Raw genomic sequence first — 13,212 nt, forward strand, 5'->3', positions numbered from 1 at the left:
TTGCTCATGGCGTTGCTCCGCCTGTCGGGCCAGCTCTCCTCTCTTGTTTACATTTCTCGCGAAACCACGCCGCGCTGCGCGCAACCGTGCTGCTCGGACCCGTGCGCTCCACAACAATACTAAGCAATCGTTAGCACGTTAGCATGATTCCGCGAAGGAGGGCAACATTTCCCGCGAATATTCCTTCGTCCGTAGCCATTGCCGTGGCGCGGTACATTGCGTACAGCGTTGCGTTCGCGTTCATTTCACGAACTTTAGTTCCTCCTGTCCCACCTGACCACGGCAAGATCCGGGATAGCACGGTGCAGATAACGCAGTGCAACAAAACACGGAGACCAACGCAAACCTGCCCGCACGGCGCCTTTGCCACGGTACGAAACCTACGGAGCTACACGTGTGAGCGCAGAGAACAATAACAAAGCCGTCATTGTGGCCCGAAAGGCGTGGCCGCTACGGCAAAGAAATAAAAAATGAGCAAAAAAGAGACCCAACTACGTCATTTTCTCCACACTTTTCTCCTAGCGCGCGGAGGGGGTAGGCATAGAGTTTCCTACAAAATTACTTGTAGGAAACTCTATGGGGGTAGGGCCTCTCCTTAGTTTCCTTCCTCCATTGCTGTCATGCTTTATAACCCACATGCCGTTCGTTACTCGGAAGTACCGGGCTCTTAAAGAAAGGAAATGCGGACAATGCAGATGACGTTTATCGTTGTGTGGCAAGATACGACCCAAAGGGTGTAATTTTGTTTTAGAGTGTGATAGTCTTATGGTAGCTGATAATTTCTGTTCACAGGTGACCAGTAAAGTCATCTAGCTGTGAACCGGTTTTCAAACACGAACTGCCAGAAATCCGAAGTATATGACCTCAGGCCTCTCGCATTCCATTGGAATATGGACATCATCCCGGAACGATCACTGTTGTCGATGAGCCACGGTTCTGCTGTACAAGTTCTCATCATCATCATCACCAGCCTATTTTAAGTCCACTCATGGAGGAAGGAAACTGAGGAGAGGCCACGGAGGAAGGAAACTAAGGAGAGGCCCTACCCCCTCCGCGCGCTAGGAGAAAAGTGTGGCGGAAATGACGTAGTAGGTTCTCATTTTTTTGCTGCTTTTTTATTTTTTTTGTTGCATGGCCACGCCTTTTGGGCCACAATGGCGGCGTTGTTATGGTTTTGAGCGCTCACACGTGTTGCTCTGGTAGGTTTCGGGCCGTGGCAAAGGCGCTGAGTGGGCGGGTTTGCGTTAGTCACCGTGTCTTGTTGCGCTGTGTTACCTGCACCGTGCTCTGTCACATGTTGCGCGAGCGCGCGCGCTCCGCGCGCGACACCAGGCGTGGTTTCGCGAAAGATGTAAACAAGAGAGGAGGGTGGCCCAAAAGGCGGAGCATCGCCATGAGCAACGCCAAATTCCGGCTTCACTTTTGCTTCACAAAGAGTGACGTCAGGGCCTCTCCTTAGTTTCCTTCCTCCGTGGGAGAGGCCCTACCCCATGGCCCTACCCACTCCGAGCGCTAGGAGGAAAGTGTGGAGAAAATGACGTAGTAGGTTCTCCTCTTTTTTGCTCATTTTTTTATTTCTCTGCCATAGCGGCCACGCCTTTCGGGCCACAATGGCGGCTTTGTTTTGGTTCTGTGTGCTCACACGCACGGAGGAAGGAAACTAAGGAGAGGCCCTACCCCCTCCGCGCGCTAGGAGAAAAGTGTGGCGGAAATGACGTAGTAGGTTTGCATTTTTTTGCTGCTTTTTTATTTTTTCTGTTGTATGGCCACGCCTTTTGGGCCACAATGGCGGCGCTGTTATGGTTTTGAGCGCTCACACGTGTTGCTCTGGTAGGTTTCGGGCCGCGGCAAAGGCGCTGAGTGGGCGGGTTCGCGTTAGTCACCGTGTCTTGTTGCGCTGTGTTACGTGCACCGTGCTCTGCCAGATGTTGCACGAGCGCGCGCGACACCACGCGCAGCGCGGCGTGGTTTCGCGAAAGATGTAAACAAGCGAGGAGGGTGGCCCAAAAGGCGGAGCATCGCCATGAGCAACGCCAAATTCCGGCTTCACTTTTGCTTCACAAAGAGTGACGTCAGGGCCTCTCCTTAGTTTCCTTCCTCCGTGGCTCACACGTGTTGCTCCGTAGGTTTCGTACCGGGGCAAAGGCGCCGTGCGGGCAGGTTTGCGTTGGTCTCCGCGTTTTGTTGCACTGCGTTATCTGCACCGTGCTCTCCCGTATGTTGCTGTGGCCAGGTGGGACAGGAGGAACTAAAGTTTGTGAAATGAATGCGCACGCAACGCTGTACGCAATGTATCGCGCTACGGCAATGGCAACGGACGAAGGAATATCCGCGGGAAATATTGCTCTTTTGGAGGAATCATGCTAACGTGCCATCGCACGACGAAACCGATGCGTTTCAGAATCTGTACAATGAACGCCTTGCAGGTCAGTGATTCCTGCTTTTGACAGCGCATATGGTGCATTTGCGGCACGTAGACGTACGTTATGAATACATAGTTCGCGTTCAGTAGCAACTTGCTTTTGTGCATATTAAAAGACATGTTGCTTAACTGTTGCTTGTTCCTCGCAGTACTCGCGACAGCACGTACGAAGTCTTTTAAGCTGAGCGCGTTCGAGGTCCATGCACACCGGACGCCGAATATGTGCGTTTTGCTGCCCTCGGCACCGTGTGCCTGCCAGCCGACGCGTCATCCTGGAAGATGGAAAAGAAGCGGCTGCTTTGACTTAAGGAACGAATCCTCCCTACCGCGAGCGTATCTTATCTGTGCGCTCGAGAAGCGCAGGGAAGTGAAGGTTAGCGGATGCGCTGCAAAAGTCGGCAAGGCTCCACAGAGCGTACGCCTGCGAACACATCAAACGGCTGTTCCATGGTCGCACGTCGGCCGGTTCTACGCGCGTACTGTTCTGCAGCTTGCGCCGGCTATACTTTGGTTCCGTGATGCTTCACTTACCGTGGTAAGAAGGCACCTCAGGCCGCAGTCAAACAATTTAAACGCGAAGTCAGAAATGACGTCTTGCCTGCTCGCCGGCACGCTGTCGTAGTGGTCACCCGAACTTTGTTCAATAAAGCACGACGATTCCTCAAGCGAGAATGTGTTTGTGCTCATAAACTCCGAATGGATTGCAAATGGGTCGATGTGTCGTCCGTGTCTCCAGTGCGTTCTTGCAGTGCAGTGAGAATGCGTACATTTTTTTTTCGTATCGCCAGACGTCTAGTTCGTAAGATCGTCTGAGCGCCCCAGGAAGTCCAAGCAGAGAAAAGCAAGTAGAAGTCAGCGATAAAGGTAACCTTTTTTAATATCGCGCAAGAACTGGGCAGCGGCCGGTACCCGCGGTTGATGAGAATAGCTCATTTGGCTGGCCTGATAAAGCATGCTTATTTTCATAATAGCAGGTAAAAGCAGCTGATTCGACCTCACGGCCCAATTTGCGAAGCTCATTGTTAACTTCTTTCAACACGACTTCGGCAACGGTAATGCATTGAGATATCGCGATTGTTTAGTGTTGCTGCGGAGCGCGCGCGCCTGAGCAGCCCGGTTGCACTCAGAGCGGCGTGGTTTCGCGAGAAATGTAAACAAGAGAGGAGAGCTGGCCCGATAGGCGGAGCAACGCCACAAGCAACGGCAACTCCTGGCTTCACTTTAGCTTCACAAAGAGTGACGTCAGGGCCTGTCCTGAGTTTCCTTCCTCCGTGTGTCCACTGCAGGGCGAAGGCGATCTCCAATTATCTCTCTCCTGTGCCAGCCGATTTCTACTAGCGCCCGCGAATTACCTAATTCCATCGCCTCATGTAGACTTCTGCCGTCCTCGACTGCACTTCTCTTCTCTTGGCACCCATTCTGTAACCCTAATGGTCCACCAGTTATGTAACTTACGCATTACATGACCTGCCCAGCTCCATTTTTTTCTCTTAATGTCAATTAGAATATCGGCTATACCTGTTTGCTCTCTGATCCAAACCGCTCTCTTTCTATCTCTTAACGCTATGCCTAGCAATCTTCGTTCCATCGCTCTTTGCGTAGTCCTTAAAGGGCCCCTGAAACGGTTCGGACAAATTTTGTAGGCGCGTAGGGTACAGATTAACTAGAACATTCGCACCATAATTTAAGTGAAGCGTTACGTATTAATGGAGCTACTAGCCATTAGAAGTTACCCTCCTCCCTACCCACGCTTTTCCTCCTCAACTCGCTCGCCGAGCGAGCGGCGCTAAGCTCCGCCTTCACTGGTACTGCGTCACGATGCGACGTCACATCGTCCACTTCCGTTTGTTTTGGAGCACGCCCCCTCCCGCGCGAGACCTCTCCGCTAGCCGCTTGGCCGTCGGCCAAGAGATATCGAAGCAGCGTGCGTTGCGAGCATTCTGTCGTAGCGCCGAATGTGTCCGGTATTCCGGTAACCACAGGCAAGCTGGTAATTTCGGCAAATGACTGGAGGCATACATAAACTGCAGCGGATGAAGGAACTTTAGCGTAGACGTATTTGAGCAGCCTGATCGGTCAGCACGGTCCAGACACTTGTTGGCGCATCGCTTGACCAGTCAAACAAAGCGCTAATATTGCTCTAACCAAGTGTAAAACATTTTAAACATTTATAAAAACAACGTGTTGATGATTACACTCCTGCGAAAAATACACACCAGCAGCAAAGAAGAATACACTTTGTTGCTGCTACTGTGTATGGTTGAGCTCTGTGCCTCCAGGTGGCTGCACCGTGCAGACCATTCACATTTGCCCTTCTGCTCATCTCATGGCTCAGGCGGCCAGGCCCTGTCCCCTTGCGCTTGCGTTTGCCCTAATACCGGACTCGCCACACGCTATTGCGTTAGTAATCTTCCGGTGTAAAGTGACGGCCACAAACGCGCAAATCCTGGCGCCGATCGGATAGCGGCAGTCCGATGCGCAGCAGCCAGTTCGCTCGTATGCTGCCTTGTAGAGGGACACGATGTCGCAGCTTGACATATTGCCAGTCGCTAGGTTTGCAGTCCACAAGGCAACAAAGTCGAATCATAGTGCTCGCGAAAAGACTGAGACCGACTCTGATGCTAACCGCGGAGCTCTCGTCAAAATTGAGTACGTTGTAACACAAGCACACGACGCTTGCTGTGTACCGGAAGTGCTTAAGTGTACTGAAAAATTGTTCTTGTGCCTTCCCTTTATGTTACTTTCTTTTTATAAAAACAAATTAACTAACATCCCGACTATTACGAAGATCATTTGTTTACCATAAAGTTGGAAAAATTATCGATCACGCGCCCTGGTCAGCCAATCGGATAGCTCGCCCCACTGACGTCATATAGGTGATTTCCGTCATATGGGTAGGGGCGGCTTAAAATTCTACCGAGCAGCGTGCTGCGATCGGCAGCGATGTGCATTTATAAAACCTTATAATAAATTACACGCTTTACGCGGAGCACTTAGATGTGTCAATTAATGATCAGAAGGACCTACTCTAACAACTCAGTACGTTTGTAGAAAATCGTCAAAATCGTTTCAGGGTCCCTTTAACTTGTTCTCAAGCTTCTTTATCAATCTCCAACTTTCTGCCCCACTTGTCATCATCATCAGCCTGGTTACGCCCACTGCAGGGCAAAGGCCTCTCCCATACTTCTCCAACTACCCAGGTCATGTACTAATTGTGGCGATGTCCCTGCAAACTTCTTAATTTCATCCGTCCACCTAACTTTCTGCCGCCCCCTACTACGCTTTCCTTCCCTTGGAATCCAGTCCGTAACCCTTAATAACCATCGGTTGTCTTCCCTCCTCATTACATGTCCGGCCCATGCCCATTTCTTTTTCTTGATTTCAACTAAGGTGTCATTTACCCGCGTTTGTTCCCTCACCCAATCTGCTCTTTTCTTATCCCTTAACGTTACACCTATCATTCTTCTTTCCATGGCTCGTTGCGTCGTCCTCAATTTCAGCAGAACCCTTTTCGTAAGCCTCCAGGTTTCTGCACCGTAGGTGAGTACTGGTAAGACACAGCTGTTATAAACTTTTCTCTTGGGGGATAATGGAAACCTGCTGTTCATGATCTGAGAATGCCTGCCAAACGCACCCCAGCCCATTCTTATTCTTCTGATTATTTCATTCTCATGATCCGGATCTGCGGTCACTACCTGTCCTAAGTAGATGTATTCCCTTACCACTTCAAGTGCCTCGCTACCTATCGTAAACTGCTGTTCTCTTCCGAGACTGTTAAACATTACTTTAGTTTTCTGTAGCTTAATTTTTAGACCCACCCTTCTGCTTTGCCTCTCCAGGTCAGTGAGCATGCATTGCAATTGGTCCCCTAAGTTACTAAGCAAGGCAATGTCATGAGCGAATCGCAAGTTACTAAGGTATTCTTCATTAACTCCTATCCCCAATTCTTCCCAATCCAGGTCTCTGAATACCTCCTGTAAACACGCTGTGAATAGCATTGTAGAGATCGTATCTCCCTGGCTGATGCCTTTCTTTATTGAGATTTTGTTGCTTTCTTTATGGATGATTACAGTGGCTGTGGAGCCGCTATAGATATATTTCAGCATTTTTACATACGGCTCGTCTACATCCCGATTCCGTAATGCCTCCATGACTGGTGAGGTTTCGACTGAATCAAACGCTTTCTCATAATCAATGAAAGCTATATATAAGGGTTAGTTATATTCCGCACATTTCTCTATCACCTGATTGATAGTGTGAATATGGTCTATAGTTGAGTAGCCTTTACGGGATCCTGCCTGGTCCTTTGGTTGACGGAAGTCTAAGGTGTTCCTGATTCTATTTGCAATTACCTTAGTAAATACTTTGTAGGCAACGGACAGTAAGCTGATCGGTCTATAAAGTCATTGGCGTCTCCTTTCTTATGAATTAGGATTATGTTAGCGTTCTTACAAGATTCCGGTACGCTCGAAGTCATGAGGCATTGCGTATACAGGGTGGCCAGTTTTTCTAGAACAATCTGCCCACCATCCTTCAACAAATCTGCTGTTACTTGATCCTCCCCAGCTGCCTTCCCCCTTTGCATAGCTCCCAAGGCTTTCTTTGCTTCTTCCGGCGTTCCTTGTGGGATTTCAAATTCCTCTAGACTATTCTCTCTTCCATTATCGTCGTGGGTGCCACTGGTACCCTATAAATCTCTACAGAATTCCTCAGCCACTTGAACTATCTCATCCATATTAGTAATGATATTGCCGGCTTTGTCTCTTAACGCACACATCTGATTCTTGCCTATTCCTAGTTTCTGCTTCACTGCTTTTAGGCTTCCTCCGTTCCTGAGAGCATGTTCAATTGTATCCATATTATAGTTCCTTATGTCAGCTGTCCCATGCTTGTTGATTAACTTAGAAAGTCCTGCCAGCTCTATTCTAGCTGTAGGGTTAGATGCTTTCATACATTGGCGTTTCTTGATCAGATCATTCGTCTCCTGCGATAGCTTACTGGTATCCTGTCTAACGGAGTTACCACCGACTTGAAGTTTGAAGTTTATTTTTTTTCCTTTCTTCATTACAGAAAGAGGAAACAAGAGCTAAAGGCCATTTGGCCTGACAGGGGCTCTTGCTCCTAAGTGCGTTCGGCTTACATGATGATCCCATGTACTAAAAAGCAAATATAACAAGAAACAAGCAAGTACGATGTAGAAAATACAAATAAACAAGATAATGTGTACATTATACAATGACTATGTGAAAAGACATTTATGTTTCAATTTTTGTTTGTGCAATCACATTACCGCGCAGATTAAGGAATACATATATAGTGCATAAAAAACAATTTAGTGCGAGAGCAATTTATGTGTAAATAATTTGATAGTGTATGAGTAGGTTTTTTATACATTGCTTAAAATTAGGCGCACAGAAATCAATTTCTTGCTCAACAATGTTTAGTAGCCTTGGTATTTGATAGTTTATATCCTGACGTCCGTAGTTAGTACGCGTGAATGGTATTTTCTTGATTTGAAAACGCAATGGGTATCGAAGAGAAGTGGGTATGCTGACAACATGGAGCCTGTGTTTTTTTATATGTAAGAGTAATCTATAATAAAATACTTGATTTGCTCGGATCAATAAATGTTTGATGAAGAGATTGTGTGTGGGTAAGTCACGCGGCCTACCATAGTAGTTTTCAAAAATTCGGACTACTCGTTTTTGCAAGCTTAATAACTTATCATAGTTTTTTGTTGTAGTTGTTCCCCAGATCAAGACACAATAAGTTAGCTTCGAGTAAAATAGATAGAATAAACTTTAATGTCCAACGGAAAAGGTGATCTACCCACCCCCCGACACACAAGTCAGGGGGCGAGTGCCGCCGCCTCAGGTACAGGCTGGGAGGTCTTGGGTCCCAGCAGCCTCTTCAGCCAGTTGGACGAGCCGGAGCTGGAGCTCAGAGTCCGAGCTGCGCAGCAGGGTCTCCCAGGTGTCTCTACTACCTATTTTGTGCGTTCCCCCGGGAGAGTACGGACATTCCCATATTATGTGGTCGAGGGTCCCTCTCGCCCCACAAAGATTACATTTATCGCTCCTGGCCTCGGGGAACATGTGGTTCGCCATAACCGGGTGCGGATATGTATAAGTTTGTAGTCGTCTCCACGCGACTGCTTGTCTGTTGTTTAATTTTGGGTCTGGCGGGGATACCAGTCTACGAGCCAATCTGTAATGCTGCGTAATCTCCCCATATTTTAGCATGCGCTCTCCGCTCCCTCGGTCATCGGGGGGCCCCGTTGCGGCTCGGCGGTCGAGATCTCGAGCCAGCTCGTGGGCCGCCTCGTTGCCGGGGGCGGCTTCGTGCGCCGGAGTCCAAATTATTTGAATTTTTCTATCTAGCTTTCTCTGGCCTAGGATTCTGACCGCTAAGGGCGAGATCCTTCCCTTGCTAAAATTTTGTATGGCAGTTTTGCTGTCACTGATCACAAATTTCGCGTCCGTTCCAGCGCAAGCTAATGCGATCGCAATTTCCTCGGCAACTTCTATGTTGCGCCCGCGCAGAGTGACAGCGGTCACGGGAATACCCCGGCCACTGACGGCCGTTGCCACCGTAAAACTGCCGCTACCTCCCGCCGCGTCTACATAGGCCACCTCATGTTCCGAGATATTACCGAATCTAATTTTTAATGCTTCGGCTCGTTTATGCCTCCCGTCTTTGCTATGTTCCGGGTGCATGTTTTTTGGCAGGGGGGGGGGGGGGATAATCAGATTTTTTCTAACTTCCCTATTTACTTCCACCTTTTGGGTGGGGCCTCTGTCCGGATTTATTCCAACTTTGGCCAATATGGCTCTTCCTGTCCTCGTGGTGCTAAGTCTCTCAATTTGAGAGGTTCGCACCGCTTCCGCCAGTTCTGCCCATGTGTTGTGCACTCCTAGAGCCATCAGTCTCTCTGTTGATGTGCACATGGGCAGTCCCAGCGCTCGTTTTACGCATTTTCTCATTAGAGAATCAATCTTTTCTCTTTCCACCACTTTCAAGTCGAGATATGGCGTTGCATAGCTCACCCGGCTGAATATGTACGCCTGTATTAGTTTAATTAAATTTTTTTCCTTTAGCCCTCGGCCTTTGCTGGCCACCCGCCTAATTAGGCTCAGGGTCTGTATTGCGTGATTCAAAAGGGCGTAGTATATTGCTTTCTTTAGCCATAAAGGTATTCGATCACCTATTTTATATATACAGCCTACTACTTTGCTAAGATCATTGCAAAGCTTATTGACATGATTGTCCCAGGAGAGGTTTTCTTGGAACCATACCCCCAAAAACTTTTGCGTTGTTACTTGTTCTAGCCTCTTTGCTTGAAATAGAACAGTTATATTAACAGGCAATGGCTTGTTTATTGGTCTAAATATTATATATTTGGTTTTGTTGACATTCAATTGTAGTTTGTTGATGTACAGCCATTCAGATAATAAATTTAAATAATCATTTATTTCTTTTTGTATGCATTGCAAGGAAGAATTTGCAAAGAAAAGATTAGTATCGTCTGCGTACATGATGATATTAGGTGAGGAAGAAATGTTAGGAAGGTCATTGATATATAGATTAAATAATATAGGACCAAGTGTGGATCCCTGTGGCACGCCAGTCTGTATTTTGAGAAGTGAGGAAGTGGCCTGATTATATGAAACAAACTGGTAACGATCCGTTAAGTAACTTCTCATTAACTCTAATGCTGTACCACGTATACCGTAGTCATAAAGTTTGAGGTTAACTCAAACTTTCTATTGCATGTTCCTTAATGATGCCCATAAGATTGTCGTTCCTATCTTCAACACTAAGGTCCTCTTCCCGAGTTAAGGCCGAATACCTGTTCTGTAGCTTGATCCGGAATTCCTCTATTTTCCCTCTTACCGCTAACTCATTGATCGGCTTCTTATGTACCTGTTTCTTCCGTTCCCTCCTCAAGTCTAGGCTAATTCGAGTTCTTACCATCCTATGGTCACTGCAGCGCACCTTTCTGAGCACGTCCACATCTTGTATGATGCCAGGGTTAGCGCAGAGTATAAAGTCTATTTAATTTCTACTTTCGCCATTCGGGCTCCTCCACGTCCACTTTCGGCTATCCCACTTGCGGAAGAAGGTACTCACTATCCGCATATTATTGTTCTGCAAACTCTACTAATATAACTCTCCCCTGCTATTCCTAGAGCCTATGCCATATTCCCCCACTGACTTGTCGCCAGCCTGCTTCTTGCCTACCCTGGCACTGAAGCCGCCCATCAGTATAGTGTATTTTGTACACCTTCCTTTTCAATGACAATGGTAGGCTTCCAGTCAGGAGCTGACACTGTCTGCCGTATGCGCTCCAACTCATTTTTATTCTTCTGTGATTTCCTTCTGATGATCAGGGTTCCTTGTGAGTAATTGACCGAGGTAAACGCACTCCTTCCCAGACTCTACAGGCTGACTGGTGATCTTGAACTTTTGTTCCCTTGCCCGGCAATTTATCATTCATTATCTTCGTCTTCTGCATATTAATCTTCAACCCCACCCTTACACTCTCTCTGTCAAGGTCCTCAATCATTTGTTGCAACTCGTCTCCAGTGTTGCTGAACAGGACAATGTCATCTGCAAACCGAAGGTTGCCGAGATATTCGCCGTTGATCCTTACTCCTAAGCCTTCACAGTTTAATAGCTTGAATACTTCTCCTAAGCACGAAGTGAACAGCATTGGAGAGATTGTGTCTCCTTGTGTGACCCCTTTCTTTATAGGTATCTTCCTACTTGTGAAGAATTAAGGTAGGTGTGGAATTTCTGTAGATGTTTTCCAAAATAGTTACATAAGTGCCCTGTACTCCTTCATTACATAATGCCTCTACGACTGCTGGTATCTCTACTAAATCAAGCGCCTTTTTGTAATCTATGAAAGCCATCTAGAGAGGCTCATTGTGCTCTGCAGATTTCTCGATTACCTGATTGATGACATGGATGTGATCCCATAGAGTATCCCTTCCTGAAGCCAGCCTGTTCCTTTGGTCGACTGAAGTCCATTGTTGCCCTTATTCCGTCGGAAGTTATCTTGGTGAATATTTTATGTAATACTGGAAGTAAGCTAATGGGCCAACTATTTTTCAATTCTCTAACTTCTCCCTTTTTGTGGCTTAGCATAACCTTTGCATTCTTCCAGTTCTCTGGTGCCCTTGAAGTGGATAGGTCCTATAGAGAGTCGCCAGTTTTTCAAGCATTACGTCTCCTAATCTATGATTCAATCGAATGTTATTCCACCTTCTGCCGTTTTTCCCCATTTCATGTCTTGCTAGGCCCTTCTAACTTCATCGCTAGTAATACAAGGAGTCTCTGCGACTTGTTAAAAACCTGATTCATTCATTACTGCTTCGAATGGAGGTATCGTGGCTCTTCTGGTCAGGTCAGATCAGCACACAATTACAGGTCAGCACACAATTATTCCGCTGCTTTCACTATACCTTCGATATTGCTGATATTACTCTGCTTACCTTTCAATCCATATATCTTGGTTTGTCCTATGCCCAACTTCCTTCTCACCAATTTCATGCTGCATCTATATTTTGCGGCTTCCTCAGTCTTTTTCACCTTATAATTTCGAATATCCCTTATTTTCACCTTGTTGATCAGTTTTCACCTTATTTTCACCTTGTTGATCTCTTGAGTTGGAAACTTTCATTATTTGTCATTTCTTTATTAGGTCCTTTGTTACTTGGGAGAGCTTGCCTACTGGTTGCATTAGTGCCTTAGCTCCCACTTCAATTGCTGCCTCCGAAGCCAGCCTAGTTACGGTTTCATTCATTATAGCTACGTCTTCATCTCTCTGTTCTAAGGGTGCATATTTATTTGCAAGTATAGCAGCCTGAACTGGTCTGTTTTTACCCTTACTGTGTCTAGGTTGGCCTGTTTCTTCCTGACCAATTTTACTCTTTCTCTGTTCAAATTGAGGTGAATCCTAGACCTCACTAACCTATGATCACTGCGCTTTACCCAACACTTCAACATCCTTCACTATGCTGGGATTGGCAGAAAGTATAAAATCTATTTCATTTTTTGTTTCACCATTAGGGCTTTTCCAGGTCCACTTTCTGTTAATACGTTTCCTGAAGAAGGTGTTCCTTATTCAAACCTTATTCCTTTTTGTGAATTCTACTAGCATCTCTCCTCTAGCGTTCCTATAATCGGCGCCATAGTTGTCAATTGCTTGTTCACCACCCTGCTTTTCCCCCACTTTTGCATTGAAGTCGCCCATTACTACACTACACTGAGTTTGCACTTTTCTCATCGCTAGTTCAACATCTTCATAAAACTGATCCACTTCATCATCATCGTGAGTGGATGTTGGAGCATAGGTTTGTACTGCCTTTAGTCCATACCTTTTGTTAAGTTCATTACGACTACTGCTACGCTCTCATTAATGCTGTAGTTAATGTTGCCCGCTGTGTCTTTATGGATTAGGGATGCTACCCTGTATTGCTTATCTGGGAGACCTCTATAGCAAAGGACATGACTGCACATGTCAGCATTGTATAAACCTCACCACTTCTTGTAATCTCACTCAGGCCAATGATATACCAAACGATGCCTGATGATTCCGCAAGGAGTCCTGCTAAGCTAGCCTCACTCAACAGAGTTTGGGTGTTCAAGGTTGCCAGAGCCAGTTTCTATTGACGGCTTGTCCAGGTCCAGAGATTCTTAGCACCCTCTGCTGCGTTAAAGGTCTGACCGCCGCCTTGGTCAGGCGCTCCGCAGCTGCTGGGGACTATTGGTTGATCGAACTAGTC

Source organism: Dermacentor andersoni, chromosome 2 (assembly GCF_023375885.2).
Source record: "Dermacentor andersoni chromosome 2, qqDerAnde1_hic_scaffold, whole genome shotgun sequence".
Classification (NCBI taxonomy): domain Eukaryota; kingdom Metazoa; phylum Arthropoda; class Arachnida; order Ixodida; family Ixodidae; genus Dermacentor; species Dermacentor andersoni.